The 14,154-nt window shown below is 39.9% G+C and overlaps 1 protein-coding gene across 2 annotated transcripts in view; it reads left to right on the top strand.

Moving 5' to 3' along the window:
• The first annotated feature begins 941 nt into the window (after nt 1-941).
• Nucleotides 942-14,154, top strand: part of LOC101687333 (cationic amino acid transporter 3-like) — a 55,100-nt gene continuing 41,887 nt past the window's right edge. For both annotated transcript variants that reach the window (XR_006604672.1, XM_045073193.1), the window contains exon 1: nt 942-1,039. The gene's annotated coding sequence lies outside the window, so the exon portion shown is untranslated. The remainder of the gene's footprint in view (nt 1,040-14,154) is intronic.

Below are 14,154 nucleotides of genomic sequence, written 5' to 3' on the forward strand. Positions count from 1 at the left end.
TAGAGGCATGTCAGCAGTACTAAGTAGAGGCAGTGGTGCTCATTTTCCTTGTGACCCATGGCTTGTGGGGCCATCACTTGTGCATTCAGCTCTGGGTCTCAAAGCACTAAGGTCCCACCTTCTCCTCCTCTGAGAAGTCCTGCCTCTGTTTGAAGATTAATGTTCTGGGAAGATCAAGTCACCTTCTTTTGGTCACTGTTTCAGAGCCTTGGAAGTGCTACATTTTGAATGTCTAGAATAGGAAGCTCTATAACTAAGCACCATATCCTTACTTCCTCCAGCACAAGGCTCAATGCTCATTCAGTCAGAATATGCTGTGAACACTGAGTGACTGTCTCAGGAAATCCCTTGTGATAAAGCTTGAACCAGTTCCCTTTTAGTTTTGTTCCTGGCATGATTGGAAATATGGTTGAGGGCCAGGATGGATGGTAGTGGTGGAGGAACCTGTAGAAGATTCTGAAACAGGCAGTTGAGTGAGGGTGGTGCTTCTATCCTTGGTTACAGGACTGAGTGGGCTCTTTCATGGGATCTGGGATTGGCTTCCAAATGCCACAGGCTGAGCTCTACTAGACTCCCCACACTCTCCTACCAGCTAGACCTCCTTCATACCCAGGACCTTGGAAAGGTTGTTTACATCTAAATTCACCTCTTGCTCCCAACAAAGTCTCCAGCAAAGCCCCATTTGAGCCCTTGGTCACCTCCTCACCCATGCAGGGCCCCACTCGTCTTCCATTGCCCACCTTTATCCTTCCTCCAGGATTCCAGTTAAACTATCTCGTTCCTACTGTCACATCCTTCCTAGGCCACTTCTGAAGTGCTTTGGCCCCAATTTCCCGAGGCCCAGCCTTATTAGTACTCACACTCCTGAGGCTCCTCCTCCAGGAGGGCCCCACCTACCCAGGACCTCAATATCCTAAGGGCACCTTGTGAGATCCATTCCTTCTCCTGACTCTGTCTGGTCCAGCTCCTTCCCTCTTCCTGTGTTTGGCTTGCCCTTCCTTCTTAAGTGTTTCTCCTCTGAGGCAGAAGAAGCCCATTGGTAAGTGATTTCTCCTGTTTGTAGAGTTGGCAGGAAAGTTGAGACAGAGCCGGGAAGAAAGAAGACTGGGCTTGGAATGTCTCCAGCTATAGAAGCTGTGTGGGGTTGGAGCGGAGGGTACTTCATGGCACCTTGGCTTGGGGATGTAGACTAGTACCTTGTGAGTTTGGGAAGGGCAGGTAGGTTTACTGGGGTCAGAGTGATATGGAGGTCGGTACTCTGTTCTCCTCCCGCCCAGAAAGGTTCTCAGCTCTGATGAGCAAACTATGAGTTAGGGGAGGTTATTCCTTGCAGCTTCTCCTCTGGGGTCCTCCCCACTTCTAGGCCCTGTCCTCCTGCCTAGTCTTTCCTTTCTGAGCTGGTGCAGGGCTTGCTTTCTTCATCCTTGTCTTTCCCACAGGCTTACACGTGTTTCTGGAATGAATGAAGATTTTTTCCACGGGGCTTTGCTGCCTCCTTCATGTTTTGCCTCATTTCTCAGTGGAGAGTTTGAAAGTCTCTGTGGGTGGACATCGGTGTGCACTTTACAGAATAGCAGGTCCAATGTGATGAGGGGGTTCCCATCACCAAAGAGGATTTGCGGTCTTCTCCCTCCAGGCTCAAGGAACTAAATATCTATTTTTATAACCGCTGAAGGTGTATCTTCCCGCCTTTCTTATCTAATTTAAAAATGTTATGGTGGGGATTCATTATAGGCCAGGTCATGCTGTAGGAGGAAAGATACCATGGTCTCCAGGGGTGTGGCTGCCTGGTGGTCATTAAAATGCTAAGTTACCAAGAGGCAGTTTGCTGTTATCACAAAACACATTTATAACTCCTTTAATTTGGAAGGCCCTTCACCCTTAAGCTGTTCTCTACCCTGTCCACCTCCCTACTGCCATGGATACTCTGGGTAGCACCCCAACACCAGAAGCCCAGACAACTCTTATCCATGCAGGACACCTGTTTTTTTTTTTTTTTATTACATGTGGCAAATGTTGATTTCTAGGTTGTCTTTCTCCTGCCCTCTAGCAGTTCTTGGTCTAGTTCTCTTCATTATCAAGTGATATGTGTTATGTGCCTCCAGGGGGAGATTCATTTTGATTTTAGTTGAAACAAAACACTTGGAAAGGCCAATTTCTTCACTAATTATATTCCAAATTGATAAATATGATTTTTGGTTAATATTCATTTAGTTTATCCTTGTCCCTTTTTTTCTTTGATTGTTATAGAAATTGCAAAAAAAGAGTGGTGATGAGAAAGAACTAGGAAGAGGGATACAAGAGTGTCCCTTAAAAAGAAGAGGAGGTTGGAGGGATGGGGCAGCTGGGGGATAGACACTAGGGAGGGTATGTGCTATGGTGAGAGCTGTGAATTGTGTAATACTGATGAATCACAGACCTGTACCCCGAAGGAAATAATACATTATATTTTAATTTAAAAAAAGTAGTGGCAGAGATTCTTCCTTGTAGATTATGTTGCCTGAGCTGGGGTGAGGCAGGTGAATCTTGGCAGAGAAGTTGTATGGATCTATTTGGAGAAGAGCTCAGGACTTTGAGGCAGGATACAACTTTCATATGACTGAGATCATATGGTATATTTCCTGCAACAAAACAAAACAATTAACTTTCCAGGGGAGATGGTGGTGTGGAGCAGCCACCGAGGGCTATTTCAGGGACCAAGCCAAGCCTGGTGATATAGGATAGAGAGACAGAGATGGGTGAGTACTTTCACAATAGGTTAGAAGGACACGTTGAAGGTATGAAGGAAGATATCCAGAGAGACAGTTGGCCTTTCCTAAGTCACCTTGTATGCAGTGTATTACTGAGGGGGTTTATTGGGAGAAGCTATATGAAGGAAGGAGCCATGGGCACTGACCACACATAACCACTAGTCTCAAAGTAGAGACAGAATATAGTGATTGATGGGACAACTGGATGGATTTCTGGATTCTGTTCTTACAAAGAAAGGAAGGATTTGGGGGAAAAAATCTGTTTATTAAGGCTTCTTGGAAAAAAAAGACTGTATCAGTGCTCCCCTACATTATAGTTATAGTTTGGAAAATGAGATGGGCACACGATGGATTATGTTCTACTGCTTTCTCCTGAGGACTTTTTTTAGGTGCTCTGTGTTAGCAAGATTCAGGATTGAGAAAACGGAGCAGAGAATCATAGGAGGAAATAGAAAAGATAGAGATTTTCACTGTTGATATCCATCTATCCCATCACTTTCTAATCCCTTAATTGAATGCCCTTCCTGGCTTTCCCAGCTCTTTCTGCTTGGAAAATCTCATTCTGGTTCTTGCTGGTAACCCGTCTAGTTTCTGAAGACCTCTAGAAGCAGCAGCTCAGGCTCGTCTGATTTGTCAAGTTGGTCTCTTGTTTTGGCCTGATGGAAATGTGAAGAATTTCCAGAACTGGATTCTGACTGAAACTAATCCTGTAAATGTATCAAATCATGAATGAGGAACACTACTTTTCACTCTGTCTTTTCTGATGCTATCCCAGAAGGACTAAGAAAAGGTACCTGTTCATAACATCCCAGAATGATATTGGATAATATGAAGTCTACAGAGCCTCTAGAGAACCTCTGGCTATCTGACTGCTTACTCACATAATGGTGCAATGATACCAGCCTACTGTTGCTGCCAGCAGGGCCTTCATATGATTTTGTAGGCTGGAGGTAAAATGTTTGTGTCTACACCTACATTGATTTGGGTCTACATTGGGGTGGATGGATTTAGTGTACATACAGTTGGTGTGGAGCATGTTAGTCTCCCTCGTGATGGGTTTTCAGTGACTTGGCATTCAGCTTCTGCCAGCCTGGGTGGGATTTGAGAGGTGTAGGGGTGGTACAGGTTAGGGTTGTACAGTTCGTGGGGGTGGTAAGGTAGGTAGGTGAATTGGAGGAAGTGGCCGTGTTTCCTCTTGGTCTAATGCATTGGCAGTTTGGGGGCTGCCATGCCTTCAGGTTCAAGTCTTGGTTGCCCCTAGTAAGTATTACTTGCAGAATTTGGGTTTCTGGCCTCATGGAGAGAACATGAAGCAGGTTCTAACCTAAGGAGTTTTTACTTTAGAAAGGGAGACAAAGGATTCTTCCAAGTAACATGGAAACAGAATATAGTACAAAGTAGGGTCCTAGGTGGGAGGGTGCCTGGTAAGTGAGGTTGTTTTTAGAAGACTCCTGAGATGTAAGTTGGGATATTTATTTTCTTTAACATGGGTTGAATTTGGTTACTTTAGCTTTTTTTCATCTGTTCTGGAAAATTATCTGACCTTTACTTCTTTTTTGCTAGGAAGGAAGTTACACATTTATTATTATTGCAGTGGTTCATATCTTCCTTTTGTGCACATACCTGAACTGAGAATTATTAATATTATCATTATTATTAATATTATATCTTAGGATCTTGATCTGTATTAGTATGTGTAGCAAATACTTACCTGGATCCATCTAGTTGGCAAACTGGATTTACTGGCTTAAGGTGTGGTGGAGTTTTGTGATTTTGGTGAGGGGCATGGAAAGAAGGCTTAAAGAGGCTCTATTTATTGGATCATGGCCAAGATGAAGACCTGATGTTTTCTGAGGAAACAGTTATACACAATGTCTCAATGGGGGTAATTCCTGCCTCTTCCACGCAGACTTCTCAGGCTGACCCATGATGCACAGAAGATTCTCACTGGTCTTGCCAACACTGGAGAATGTTGTCCTTAGTACTTTTACTTTTCATCAGCTAGTAAGCCATGTAGGATCTTGAGGTGCCCTTGTCTTGACTGATCATTTATTACTTAGGAATATTCGTCCTGGTTTACAGTTTGTGTATCTTTTACTTATTTTGGCAGGTGGAGAGATATTCATGCAGCACTAAATTTTAAGTTCCCAGAGAGGAGAATTCTGTATATGCCACCATTGTCTTGCACTGTGTATAACTGAGTCTGTGATGATTTGGGAGTAATGGTGGTGGTGTTGATATATTGAGGGAAGAGAAATGGTGCTTTTGCTTGAATTCTTTTGCACAAAGAATCTCTGTAGTTCCTGAATTTTCCTTTGTATACATTTATACTTAGTTGAAACCTGAATTTTAACAGATTGAGTCCAGTCTTTCTCACTTAGAAACTTGTGTGGTTTCTACTTGAGAGGCCATCCAATTTCTCCTTAGACTGTTATTTACATACAGTAGGCAAAATGGTAGCAAATACAGAAGCAGCTTTTCTCTGGGGGTTTACACTACAAGGATACTTCCCTATCCTCCTGAAACAAGTGAAATCCTATTCTATACAGCATTACTAATAAAGTAAAGCAGTAGAAGGAATAAAACTCTGCATTGTCTATCTGTTCAGTTGTCACACATGAAGGGAATGATAAGGAGAAAATCATAAATGTCACAGATAGTGCACTTTGAGCTGTTCTGGGTTACTTCCCTTATACTTTCAGTTTGTTGTGGTGAAAGAGTCTTGGACTTCAGTTCTTGTGTCAGACTCTGACTTTGTCAATCTGGCCTGTAAACCCTGGGTGTACTTCCCTGGCTGTGGCCAGTTAATTCTTTGTACCTCAGGCTTCAGATGGGGAGGGAGAGGGAAGCTGGAAGCATCCTCAGACAGAAACTCTGCTCCTTGGTGCTTAAACAATGAATCTTGGAACACTGAAAAAATAAAATAAAATTATATTTAAAAAAAAAAAAAGCTCTTTTTCTGGGCTTCACCTCACTACCTACTACTTCTACCCTACTCTCTAACTGGGATTTCTGCCAGTGCAGAGTTCTAGGCCTTGAGTTCTGCCACTGGACATTAATGAGGGGAGAGCTGGGGAAAGAGGAGCATACTGGAGAGATCTGATACCTATCTGTAGGTGTGGCCAGCCATTTTTGGAAGTAGGGTCATGTTGAACAGGGTTTGGAAAAAGCATTTTTAGGGAGAGAGAGAAGTCTGTGTGAGGGTTAATGTAATGCCAGCAAGATGTGCACATGTGGGGAAAGATTTGCCCTGTTGAAGCAGGAGCCACAGAAAAGGTTAATAGTAGGAAAGTGGTAAAAACAGTGAAAAGAAAGACTTAGAAATATGATCTTAGAAGTTTGGATTTGATAGAGAGCAAGAAACTGCCTGTTTGGAGGTGGTTATATGTGAGTGTGTGTCTGTGTGTGTCTTTTTGAGACTTGAGCAAAGTGTCATCTTCAGAAGGTCAGTAGAGAGTTCTCCCACTTCAGTTGTGTGGGGTAATGTAGCAGTCAGGAAGAATGTGATAGGGCTTTATCATTGCCTTCAAGGAAGGGTAACCCTCTCTGATGGCTACTTGGTGAATCTGAGTGGGAGGTGAGAGCATGTTGTTGTTAGTTACCAATGTTATGGGCCAGGAGGGTGGGCCAAATAGTATATAGCAGGAGGCTGGCCCTGGATATTCAGTATTTGCAAACCACAGGAACCTACTAGGTAGAAGAAGTATGAACAATGTGCCAAGAGTTTATGTGACTTCATGTCAGCTGAATTGAACTGAGGGCTAAGCTGGTGATCTCCAAATATCTGAAACCAATGACTTCAGGTGGAATTCCTTAGATTTATTCAAAGCTTTTATGTAGTTTCTTGGAATGAAGTCCTTAGAGGTTGCTTTGCAATCCCCTTGTTTCCAGAAACAACTTTGGGTTTTCTTTGTTTGAAACTAAAATAGAAATGCAATTTATCTAATCTATTGAGCTTCCTATACGAATAACATGTTCACAATAGCCATTGTTCCTTATGTTTAGTCCATATTTGTTAATAACTTTAAAAATGTGAAGTGATCCAAAAATAGAAAAAGAGGTATAATGGTGCCTGATATCCATTGGTCCTTATGATTATTTCTATGAGTGATCAATTAATATTTTTAAACATTTTTTATTTAATTTCAATTGATTAACAGATAATGTGTTATTGGTTTCAGAGGTACAGGCCTATGATTCATCAGTCTTTATATATAACATCCTGTGTTCATTACATCACATGCCCTCCTTACTGTCCATCACGCAATTACCCCATCACTCCATCCCTCTCCCCTCCAGCAACCTTCAGTTTGTTTCCTATGATTTAGAGTCTCATATGGTTTGTGTCCCTCTCTGGATTTATCTTGTTCCATTTTTTCCTTTCTTCCCATATGATCCTCCATTTTGTTTCTTAAATTCCACATATGAGTGAGATCATATGATAATCGTGTTTCTCTGATTGACTTATTTCTCTTAGCAGAAAACCTTCTAGTTTCTAGATAAGATTTCTGATGCCTGTGCAATACTCCATTTTGTGTGTGTGTGTGTATACACATACATATATACCACATCTTCTTTATCCATTCAAGTGTCAGTGGATATCTGGAATCTTTCCATTATTTGGCTATTGTGGACATTGCTGCTATGAACACTGGGGTGCAGGTGTCCCTTTCGATCACTACATTTATATCTTTGTGGTAAATACCCAGTAGTGCAATTGCTAGGTCATAGGGTAGCTCTATTTTCAACTTTTTGAGGAACCTCCATGCTCTTTCTAGAGTGACTGCACCAGCTTGCATTCCTACCAACAGTAGAGGAGGATTCTCCTTTCTCCACATCCTCAACATCTGTTGTTTCCTGACTTGTTAATTTTAGCCATTCTGACTGTTGTGTGGTGGTATCTCATTGTGGTTTTGATTTCTATTTCTCTGATATGAGTGATTTTGAGCAGTTTTTCATGTGTCTGTTGGCCATCTGTATGTCTTCTCTAGAGAAATGTCTGTTCTGACCATTTCTTGATTGGATTATTTGTACTTTGGGTGTTGAGTTTGATAAGGTCTTCATAGATTTTGGATACTACCTCTTTACCTGATATGTCATATGCAAGTATCTTCTGCCATTCTGTCAGTTGTTTTTGGTTTTGTCAACTCTTTCCTTTGCTGTACAAAAGCTTTTATCCTTTTTTAAAAAAGATTTTGTTTATTTATTTGACACAGAGAGAGAGATCCTAAGTAGGCAGAGAGGCAGGGAGAGAGGGGGGGGGAGGCAGGCTCCCTAATGAGCAGAGAGCTTGATGCTGGGCTGGATCCCAGGACCCTGAAACCACGACCTGAGCTGAAGGCAGAGGCTTAACCCACTGAGCCACCCAGGTGCCCCCAAATTTTTATCTTGATGAGGTCTCAACAGTTCCTTTTTGCCTTTGTTTCCCTGCCTTTGGAGAAATCTCTATCAAGAACTTGCCACAGCCAAGGACACATAGGTTGCTGCCTGTGTTCTCCTCAAAGATTTTGATGGACTCCTGTCTCACATTGAGGTCTTTCATCCATTTTGAGTCTATTTTTGTGGATGGTATAAGGAAAAGGTCCAGTTTCATTCTTCTACATGTGGCTGTCCAATTTTCCAGCACCATTTGTTGAAGGAACTGTGTTTTTTCCATTGGATATTCTTTCCTGCTTTGTCAAAGATTGGTTGGCCATAGAGTCAAGAGTTTATTTCTGGGTTCTCTATTTTCTCTCATTGATCTATGTGTCTATTTTTGTGCTGGTACCATACTGTCTTGATGATGACTGCTTTGTAACAGAGCTTGAAGTCCAAGACTGTGATGACACCAAGTTTGGCTTTCTTTTTCAACATTGCTTTCACTATTCAGGGTCTTTTCTGTTTCTGAACAAATTTTAGGATTATTTGTTCCAGTTCTGTGAAAAAAGTTGATGATATTTTGCTAGGGGTTGCATTGAATGTGTAGATTGTTTTAGGTAGCATAGGCATTTTAACAATGTATGTTCTTCCAATTCATGAGTGCGTAATATTTTTCCATTTCTTTGTGTCTTCCTCAATTTCTTTCCTGAGTGTTCTATAGTTTTCTGAGTACAGATCCTTTGCCTCTTTGGTTAGGTTTACTCCTAGGTATCTTATGGTTTGGGGTGCAATTGTAAATGGGATCAACTCCTTAATTTCTCTTTCTCCTGTCTCATTGTTTCTATATAGGAATGCTACTGATTTCTCTGCATTGATTTTATATCCTGCCACTTTGTTAAATTCCTGTATGAGTTCTAGCAATTTGGGGATGGAGTCTTTGGGTTTTCCACATAAGGTATTATGTCATTTGCTCAGATTGAGAGTTTGACTTCTTCTTTGTCAATTAGGATGGATTTTATTTCTTTTCAATGTCTGATTGCTGAGGCTAGGACTTCTAGTACTATGTTCAATAGTGGTGCTGATAGTGGACATTCTTGCTGTGTTCTTGACCTTGGGGGAAAAGCTCTCAATTTTTCCCCAGTGAGAATGATATTCACTCTGGGCTTTACATAGATGGCATTTATGACATTGAGGCATGTTCCTTCTATCACTACACTGTGAAGAGTTTTAATTAAGAAAGAATGCTGTAGGGCACCTGGGTGGCTCAGTGGGTTAAGCCACTGCCTTTGGCTCAGGTCATGATCTCAGGATTTTGGGATAGAGTCCCGCATTGGGCTCTCTGCTCAGCGGGGAGCCTGCTTTCCCCCTCTGTCTCTGCCTACTTGTGATCTCTCTCTCTGTGTCAAATAAATAAAAATAAAATCTTAAAAAAAAAAGAATGCTGTACTTTGTCAAATGCTTTTTCTGCACCTATTGAGAGATTATATGGTTCTTGTCCTTTCTTTTATTTATGTAGTGTATCGCATTGATTGATTTGTGGTTATTGAACCATCCTTGCAGCCCAGGAATAAATCTTGCTTGGTCATGGTAAATAATCTTTTTATCATACTGTTGGATCCCATTGGCTAATATTTTGGTGAGAATTCTTGCATCCATGTTTATCAGTGATATTGGTCTTTAATGCTCCATTTTTGGTGGGGTCTTTGTCTGGTATTGGGATCAAGGTAATGCTGGACTCATAAAAACAGCTTGGAAGTTTTTCTTCCATTTCTATTTATTGGAAACAGCTTCAGAAGAATATATATTATTTTTTCTTTAAATGTATAGTAGAATTCCCCTGGGAAGCCATCTGGCCCTGGACTCCTGTTTGTTTCAGAGATTTTTGATGACTGCTTTCATTTCCTGGCCAGTTATGGGTCTGTTTGGGTTTTCTATTTCTTCCTGGTTCAGTGTAGGTAGTTCATACATCTCTAAGAATGCATCCATTTCTTTCAGATTGCCTAATTTGTTGGCATATAGTTCTCATGATGTGTTCTTATAATTGTTTTATTTCTTTGGTGTTGGTTGTGATCACTCTTCTTTCATTCATGGTTTTATTTATTTGGGTCCTTTCTCTTTTCCTTTTGATAATTCTGGGCAGTGTTTTACCAATCTTTTTATGTTCTTTCAAAGAACCATCTTCTACTTTTGTTGATCTGTTCTACTGCTCTTTTGGTTTTATTTCATGGTTTCTGCTCTAAATTTGATTATTTCTTTTCTCCTTCTGGGTTTAGGCTTTATTTGCTGTTCTTTCTCCAGCTCCTTTAGGTGTGAGGTGGGGTTGTGTAATTGAGAACTTTCTTGTTTCTTGAGGGAGTCTTTTATGTTATATACTTCCCTCTAGGAGTGCCTTTGCTGCATCCCTAAGATTTTGAACAGTTGTGTTTTTATTTTCATTTGTTTCCATGAATTTTTTCAATTCTTCTTTAATTTCCTGGTTGACCCATTCAATCTTTAGTTGCTCTTTAGCCTCCATGTATTTGAATTCTTTCCAACTTGCCTCTTGTGATTTTCAGTTCAAAACATTGTGGTCTGAAAATATACAGGGAATTATCCCAATCTTTTGGTACCAGTTGAGACCTGATTTGTGACCAAGTATGTGGTGTATTCTGGAGAAGAGTGTGTATTCTTTTGCTTTAGAATGGAATGTTCTGAATATACCTGTGAAGTCCACCTGATCCAGTTTGTCATTCAAAGCCCTTATTTCCTGTTGATCTACTTAGATGATCTGTCCATTGCAGTGAGGGGAGTGTTAAAGTCTTAAACTATTATTATGTTATTTTTGATGTTTTTCTTTGATTTTGTTATTAATTGGCTTATATATTTGGCTGTTCCCATGTTGGGGGCATAAATATTTACAATTTTCAGATCTTTTTGTTGGATAGACTGTTTAACTATGTTATAGTGTCCTTCCTCATCTTTTATTACATTCTTTGGTTTAACATCTAATTTTTTTAATGTAAGGATTGCCTCCTCAGCTTCCCTTTGATGTCCATTAGCATATTGGACACCCCCTCACTTTCTTTCTTTCTTTTTTTTTTTTTTTAAAGATTTCATTTATTTATTTGACAGAGATCACAAGTAGGCAGAGAGGCAGGCAGAGAGAGAGGAAAGGAAGCAGGTTCCCTGCTGAGCAGAGAGCCCGACACGGGTCTCAATCCCAGAACCCTGGGATCATGACCTGAGCCAAAGGCCTTAACCCACTGAGCCACCCAGGCGCCCCAGCAGCTCACTTTCAATCTGGAGGTGTCTTTGGGTCTAAAATAAGTATCTTGCAGACAGCATATCAAGGGATCTTGGTGTTTTTGTTGTTGTTTTAAATCCAGTCTGATACCCTGTGTCTTTTGATTAGGGCATTTAGCCCAATTGCATTCAGAATAACTATCAAAAGATATGAATTTAGTGCCATTTTATTACCTGTAAGTTGACTCTTACTGTATATTGTCTTTGTTCCTTTCTGGTCTATGTTACTTTTGGGCTCTCTCTTTGCTTAGTGGACCCCTTTCAATATTTCTGGTGGGGCTGGTTTGGTGATCACAAATTCTTTAATTTCTGGTTGTCCTGGAAGGTTTTTTATCACTCATTCTATTTTGAATGAAATTTTAGCTGGATAAAGTATTCTTGGCTGGATCTTTTTCTCATTTAGCATCCTGATTATATCATGCCAGTCATTTCATGCCTGCCACTTCTCTGTGAGTAGCTTTGTTACCAATCTATTGCTTCTACACTTTTAGGTTACTGACCTCATGTCCCAAGCTGCTCTCAGGATTTTCTCTTTGTCTCTGAGATTTGTAAATGTCACTATTATATTTTGGAGTGGTGACCTATTTTAATTGATTTTGAGGGGAGTTCCCTGTGCCTTCTAGATTTTGATGCCCTTTTCGTTCTTCCTATTAGGGAAGTTCTCCATTGTAATTTGCTTCAATAAACCTTCTGCTTCTTTCTCTCTTTCCTCGTCTTCTGGGATCCCAATCATTCTAATATTGTTTCATCTTATGGTATCACTTATCTCTCAAATTCTCCCCCTGTAATCCAGTACTTGTTTCTCTTTTTCTCAGCTTCTTTATTCTCCATCATTTGGTCTTCTACATCCCTAATTCTCTCTTCTGCCCTACTTATCCTAGCTGGTAGAGCCTCCATTTTTAATTGTATCTCATTAGTAGTCTTTTTTATTTTGATTTGGTTAGATTTTAGTTCTTTTATTTCCCCAGAAAGGGATTCCCTAATATCTTTTATACTTTTCAAGCCCTACTACTATCTGTATAACCATTATTCTGAACTCTAGTTCCAACATATTATGTGTGTGTCTATATTGATTAGGTCACTGGCTGTCAGTATTTCCTCTTGTTCTCTTTTTTCATGTGTTTTCCTTCTTTTCATTCTTTCCAGAGTATAATAGATGAACAAGAGAACAATGTATTAAAAGTGGCAACAACTATGCCAGAGGATTATACACTAAGCAAATAAGACAGGATCTGAAACAGGGGAAAAGAAAAAAAGAGAGTGAATATAATCAAACTGGTGAGCAGAATAGAGCAATATGCTGAATTCTGTGTGTATTTTGTTTTGGCTTTTAGAAAACTAGATCCCCAAATTGTAAAGAAAGGAAAAAAATATACATGTGTAGAAAGTAACTGTAAAACTGGATATTAAAAGACAAGAAAATAAGTCAAGCAGAGAAAGTCAATTATCATGCAGTTTAACTTACTTGTGGAGCATAAGGAATAACACAGAGGACATGGGGAGTTGGAGAGGAGAAGTAAGTTGGGGGAAATTGGAGGGGGAGATGAACCATGAGAGACTGTGGACTCTGAGAAACATATTAAGGATTTTGGAAGGGAAGGATAGGAAAGATGGGTGAGCCTGGTGATGGGTCTTAAGGAGGGAATGTATTGCATGGAGCCCTGGGTGTGATGCATAAACAATGAATCTTGGGACACTGAAAAAATAAAATTTAATTAAGAAAAATAAAACCCAGTTTGGCTGATATTAAAAAAAGACAAGAAAAAAATAAACAACAACAACAAAGGAAGGGATATAAACAGGAAAACTGAAGAGAGGAATACACTATGATCTGAGTGTATTTTGGTCAGTTTGTTAGAAGAAACTACATCTCAAAATTGTAAGGAAAGAAAAACTTCTATATACAAAAATAAAATGAAATACATTGAAAGGATAGACTATAACTATAAAGATGAAAATTGAGGTTCCCAGTTGGCTCAGTGGATAAGCCTCTCCCTTCAGCTTGGGCCCTGATCTCAGGGTCCTGGGATCAAGCCCCATAATGGATTCTCTACTCAGCAGGGAGACTGCTTCATCCTCTCTCTCTGACTGCCTCTCTAACTACTCGTGATCTCTCTCTCTGTCAAATAAATAAATAAAATCTTTTTAAAAAGATGAATATTAAAAAAGACTTTGATAAAATAAAACAAGGAAAAAATTTTAAAAAGGAAGAAGAACAAGAAAAAAAGAAAAACAACAACAAGAAGAAAGAGAATCTGGTAAGACAGTGAATAGAACCAGAACCATACACTATATTTTGAGTGTATTTTGTTCTGTTAGAAGGAACTGCATCTCAAAATTGTAAAGAAATATAAAATAAGATTAAATACAATGAAAGGATAGAGTGTAACTGTAAAAATGAAAATTAAAAAAGACTTAAAAAATTAGTTGATAAAATAAGAAATTGGTTGAAAAGGGAAAGAAAAAATAAAAAAAATTAAAGTTGAAACATGAAAGAATCATTGGGAAAAAAGCCATAAATTCTATGTGTTGAATTCTGCTAGTGCTAGAGTTTTGCAGTTCTCATTGATTGGTAAACTTGATCTTGGCTGCATCTTCTTGCTGATCTTCTTGGGGGAGGGCCCCCTTGCTTTGATTCTCAGGAGTCTTGGCCCAGGTGGAATTGTACTGCCTTTGTGAGGGGGGCAGTCTAAGTAATCTTCTCTGTTTGCTCTCTGTGGCTTTTGTTTACCTGCTTTAGAGGATGAGAATGAAAATGGTGGCC

This window comes from Mustela putorius, unplaced genomic scaffold, assembly GCF_011764305.1.
Source record: "Mustela putorius furo isolate JIRA1106 unplaced genomic scaffold, ASM1176430v1.1 tig00537227_pilon_pilon_pilon, whole genome shotgun sequence".
Classification (NCBI taxonomy): domain Eukaryota; kingdom Metazoa; phylum Chordata; class Mammalia; order Carnivora; family Mustelidae; genus Mustela; species Mustela putorius.